The following is a 6,093-nucleotide window of genomic DNA, read 5'->3' as shown; positions in this document are numbered from 1 at the left end:
GGCTCTTTCAGCCCACTGAAGAAGCCAGGTTGATGCTGAACTCTGGAGGAAGCAAAGTCTAGGCCAGCCCTGCTGGGTTGGAGAATCTCCAAAACATGGATCTTTGAAGGGTGTTTGGAGGGTCATTATAGGCAGAGCTGGCGGTGTCCTTTATGACTCCTAGATGTCTATAAACCTACAAAGGAAAAGAAGCATGTCTGCAGAGGTGGTACTGCTCAGGTCTGTTAGTGAGAGAGACAGAGAGTGCATTAGCCCATCATGAGAGTAAATCCAACACTCGGTGGAACACTGAGTGACACTCATTCTTCTGTTATTAAAGAGCAGGTGAAAGGTGCTGAACTGACAGCCCTGAAAAATGAAGTCTTCTAGGCCATGGAGCAGACACAGTACAGGCAACAGAAGGGGAAGGTAAGTTTTCCCCATTCTGCCACCTGCAGATCTCCACCAGTGGGAGCCCCTCCAGGGCAAGAGGGGAGTATAGTCAGCCTGGTTCATTCCAAACTTGACTTCTTGTAAGGAACCTTCACTATGAAAAGTGGGAGAAACTGAAAACCCAAAAATCAGAATCAGGAAACAGACCTAGTGAGCCAGGAAGCACGCTCAGGGGTGTGTGGGGAGCGACAACAGGAAGCTCAGTCTGGTTGCTCTTTCCTGCTTCAACAGAGATGGGGACAGCACCGCTGTACTGTTAACTCTTTCTCATATTCACTACGTAAGAGCACCAAGCCCAGAGGATGAACAAAGCTGTTCCCAAGAGGCAACAGTAAATTTGTAGATTTTCTAGGTTCTTTTACTATTATTATGTATTCATTTATTACACTGAGGAGCAGAGTTGTGACTTCCCAGCTCTGTTCAGGCTGCAACAATGGTACCAGCTGGGATGGGAGCATCTGTCCACTAGTAGCTGGACTGACCCCCACATTAACAGGGTGCCAGCCTAACACTCTGTATAGGAAGGTTGAGCTCTTCTGTTCAGTCATCCTAGGCTTGGATGCTAAAACACTGTTAACATTTGGGGTAATTACTGCTGAGCCTTGCCAACAAGTGAGTGGAGTTAGCTACAGCCAGAATACAAGGGGAGCAGGGCCTGTCTCTTTGGATCAGAGGAGGAAGCTTAGGTTTAGATTTTGTTGTTAGTTTTGATTTACCAATAAAGCCAAATCCCAGGAAGAGGGTGAGTTTGAACACTCGACTCAAGGTCTGTTGAAGCTGGGGTAGGGATTCAGACAAAACAGCTAATAGATGGTAACTATTATAGAGGAAGTCGGTAGCCACCCCTCTGTTTAGGTTTAGGAGGTGATTGGTCCTTCAAATCCCACAAAGGGGTCTCTTCTCTGATCACAAGTTCATAATAGCCTCAGCTCAAAACTAGCACACTCAGGAAAAGTTTAGTCAATCCTTTGTACAGGATCTGAAGTCTTCAGGAGCCAGGTGAGTAGACAAGGGTTTTTTTTCTCTCCAGGGTATAGTTTCAAGAGGCTTCCCAACTACTTTACATGTATTGTCCCAAACAGTTCTTTGAAGTTTCTAACATTTCCCCAAGGTTTACATTAGACACTCTCCTGGAAAAATTACATACAATCCTACAACAGCACACAAACAATAGCATTTTTAATACAGTGGACCCCAATGATATTAAACTTAATTCAATAATGTTTAACTTAATTCAGTAAGTTTTATCCAAGATATTGCAGGAAATTGCCTTCTGTCAACACTTCCATTGTTTGCCGTGGGCAAATGGAGAGCTCTGGGCCAGATAAGTGCTTTTTAAAATTTTCTCCTACCAAATTCTCTTTCAATCAAATCTGAATGGAAACTTCTGAAAATCACTATTTCCCTTCTGTTGCTTGTGTTGGCATAACAATATTGGCAGCATGCATTCTAATCTCAGGGCTTGTGTACCTGCGGAAAATAAATGGCAGAACTATGGCAGCATAATTACACCACTAGCTATGCCAGTATAACTGCCCGTATGAATATTGTATTTTGGAATAAAAGTGACTTTATTTCACTCTAATTATTTTGCTTTGGAAGTCAGTTTCCCCATGTGGACAAGTCCTAAGATTGAGGCCATGCACTGGCCCAAGCAGCAGCGCACATGGTACTGGGACCCTTAGGAGCAGCTAGCTTCCTTTGAATAGAGAGAACCAGACCAGGCTCTCCTTGCCTACCAGCACGTGGCCCAGCCTCCCCTCTCTCTGGGACACCACATGGGGAAGGAGCTCCCCTCACAATCGGGGGTGGGGAGAGGGAGAGCAAGCACCAGGCTGGGCTCCCCTGACCACCCTTTCCCCCCAGTATAATAGTCTTCTGCTGCTGCCAGCTAATGTAGCTAGTCCTGTTCAAGTTGTGCTGAAGGTTGAGGGTTCACGCCCTACTAGTCGATGCAGGCTGGCGAGTTGCTACAGTTGCACATTACAGAATTTGTTTTCATCTTTTTAGTTTAAGAAAAACGCCCTAGGAAATTCCATAAAACAAACAAAAATCCTATGTTAAAAGAATGTTATTTAATGAGGCAAGGATCCTGGGGCAAAAATAGTATGTGATCATGGAGCTGAAGACTACCCTTCTGTAGAGGGGGGTTGAATTAAGATTGCATGAGACACTTAATTCTGACATTTCCTAACTTTGGTGTGTGCTTGACTTTGCAATCTAAATAATGTTCTTTTAACACTTTTTTATATGTAATTATGCTTTATATTATAGTAGCACCTTGGGCCTGCACTGTGGTAGGCATTGTATAAACACTCAGTAAGAGACAATCCCTCCCTTAAAAAGCTTACATCATAAATAGACAAAATTGGGAGAAAGGAAGTCGTATTCTCCCCCATTTTACAGATGGGGAACTGAGGCACACAAAGACTTTCACGCATCAGCAGGCTGGGTTGGTATCATGGGATGGCTGGTCCTTCAGGCAAGTTGGGCTCAGCCTTCCCATGCCTTAGCACAGGGGTTCTCAAACTGGGGGTTGGGACCCCTCAGGGGGTCGCAAGGTTATTACATGGGGGTTCGCAAGCTGTCAACCTCCACTCCACATCTTGGTTTGCCTCCAGCATTTATAATGGTGTTAAATATATATAAAAGTGTTTTTAGGAGAACCAAGGCTCCATAGTTCAATACTCTGCTCAGTCAGCCAGTCTTTCTATAATTGACTTCAGAAGCAGTGTAGACTTGAGGTCTCCAAGCTTTTCTGGATCATAGCTGACAAAATAAAGTCTTAAATTGCACATTATGGATTTATTAGTGATTCCCTGGATCTGATCGCCACAATTAAAATGAGCTTAGAGTGGAGTACACAGGAGCGCTGCCAGCTTTTCTGCCGCCCTAGGCGGCGGACGGTCCTGCCCTGAAATGCCGCCCCCCACAGAGGCAGCGGAAGGTCCCGCCGCCGAAATACTGCTGCGGTCGCCGCCCCCCAAATTGTAGCGCCCTAGGCGACCGCCTAGGTTGCCTAATGGGTTGTGCCAGCCCTGGGAGTACATATTATCTATTAATTACAGCTCCTGGCAGAATGATTCACCTGTGATTCCTCCATGCCCTACCTCATTAAAATGGCAGCTGTCTGCCTACCCACTCCTGCAGCTTTAGAGAAATCCCAGAGCAGAACTCGGAGCCCAGATTCTCAGTAAACAAAGGCCTGACATGTGCACCATCCACGACTCATTCATCAGGTTGTCATTGCCCAGGCAGCTGTCTTTGCTTCTGATCTGAAGAGAAATTAGTCTTTCAGTCATTATTCTTTTTCCAGTGGTTTTGTTATAATTATTATTTCATGACTCTGCCAGGGTTGAGAATAGAATTGAGTGCATTTCTACCACACTCTGTTTTAAAGTGCCTCTTTACAGCATATTAGAGAGACAAGGTAGGTGAGGTAATATCTTTTTAGTGACCCAACATCTGTTGGTGAAAGAGACAAGCTTTCGAGCTACACAGAGCTCTTCTTGACAGCATGGCACTGTCAATCTGTCCTGGTGACTAAAACATGTGCTGTGTTCCTTTTGTGTATTGAATCAAACACAGCCCAATTAACCCTCTTATCATCTAAGAAGAATTTGTTTGGAAAACAACACAATGTGCAACAATCCAAGCCCCAGAGAGCAAATCACCATGAATGTTGTGCTAGCCACATCCTGTAGCTAGAATAAGGGTTTTTGGGAGATAGGGAGGATCACAGGATTAGGAAAGTGCTATAACAGGTTTGAACAGGGTTGATTTGGTGAGCAGGTCCGTGAATTTATTTATTCTGCCATCTTGTGTTGCAGAATCTCAGATATAATTTTAAAAAAGGCTTTAAAACTAAGGTCTGGTCTACACTTAAAGGTTAGGTTGGCATGGCCAGTACTTAACTTGTAATGAAAGAGCAATTAGGTGCCAGAGATCAAGCAATTTTTTTATTTTCATAACTGATGCGGCAAGCCTAGAGGTGCCGGGACAATGAACTGCCAAGCCCAGAGGTGCCAGGACAACGAACTGCCAAGCCTAGAGGTCCTGGCACAAATTAAGCACTGGGCATAGCTACAGTGTTTCAGGGTGAATTCACAGCCCTGAGCACCATAACTATGCCAACCTAATCCCTGCTGTCAATCAACCTAACGACTCTTGCTTGGGGAGGGGGAGCTCCTACAATGATGGAAGAGGTTTTACAACAGCCTAGCTATAGCATTGTAGCTGTGCTGCTGTAACACCTGTAGTGTACACATGCCCTGACTATGGCAAAAATAACCTTCAGATAGTGAACTGAAGCTATCCTCATCTGATAGCTCTTCACTGCTGTATATAAAAGGAGTGGGTCCTAGTGCCTTGGTTATATGTGCTCTAAGAGCCCCATTAGCATGATGCTGCCTTTTGTTGACAGTCTCAGCAGAGAAGCCAAACACTGAATGTGCATGAACTTCCTGTTAGAGGGTTTTCCCTTTGGATTATAGATAAGGCACAGTGGAGGAAGGAGAAGCTTGCTCTGCTGCTCCCCATGCTGTATCAGTTCTGTGGGTGAACCGAAGAGTCTTTAGCTTCCACCACTGTCAACTTGGCACTTTTCACCAGCTCTCAAAGAAAAGGTAGGTGTTTGCAGAAGCAAAATATGCTTTGTTTTGTGAGTGTGCCACTCCGAGAAGCAGACACTTTTGAGATTGTCTGGATCAATAAAATGCCTCAGTGCTAATGCTTTGTACAAGGTGCATCTCCCTTGTTTGGGCGAGAAAATCATTTTCCTGGAGCTCTCGCCTCCGTTCAGAGCTAAATGTCTTTTATACAATGACAAGACAGAGCCCAGGGTGAGGGTTCAAAATAAGAATTATAGGGTCACCTGGAGTGCGAGACTACCAAAGGCTTGATCCAGTGGGGTCACCTGTAGGGCCAAGCAACTAAGGCATTGATACTGTATCCATGTCTCAAAATGTAACCAAGTCATTAGCTAATGACAGAGCTGAGAGGTGCAAGAGGACTTGGAGAAGGATGGCAGCTGTTTAGAAAAGGAACATGAGAGCAATGGAGCAATGAAGGGAAGTGTGGGGACTGAGAGGTGAGACACAATATTGCACCTGCCAAATGAGGCCTGGTGTTAACATCTTATTACAGTCATGAACTGTATCAGGGAAACTGATGATAGGAAAACTAGATGGGTTATGGCATCTGGGGGACCTCCATAACCTGGACTGTGCTCACATGAATCTACATAAGAAGGTCAGAGGGAGGTGCAATCAGGAACAAGGTGTGAGGAAACCTAATACTGCCATTAATAATAATATAATATACTCACCCCTCTGGAAGTATAATAGTCACACATAGGCAATGGGCTCAAAGGGCTGCACTTCTGCATCCACCACCCAGTGACAAGTAAACACAAATCAGACATGCACTTTGGGGCAATTCCATGATTTCTAGCGCATCCATGCCCATGTAAACAGTAACTGCCAATCTAACAAGCTATGGTCCTACTCCACAGCCACCCATCCCAGGCAAAGGTCTGAGAGAACAGAATTTAGCATAGAATCTTAAAACATCCAACAAAAGTCACCAGTCTTGGGAAAGCAAATTCCAGAGCCAAAGGCTTCTACTGAGAATAATCTGCAAGGTTCCAAACAGACAAATCTG

This window comes from Terrapene carolina, unplaced genomic scaffold (genome assembly GCF_002925995.2).
Source record: "Terrapene carolina triunguis isolate 2854851 unplaced genomic scaffold, T_m_triunguis-2.0 Scaffold89, whole genome shotgun sequence".
Taxonomy (NCBI): domain Eukaryota; kingdom Metazoa; phylum Chordata; order Testudines; family Emydidae; genus Terrapene; species Terrapene triunguis.
This window is presented reverse-complemented; position numbering follows the sequence as displayed.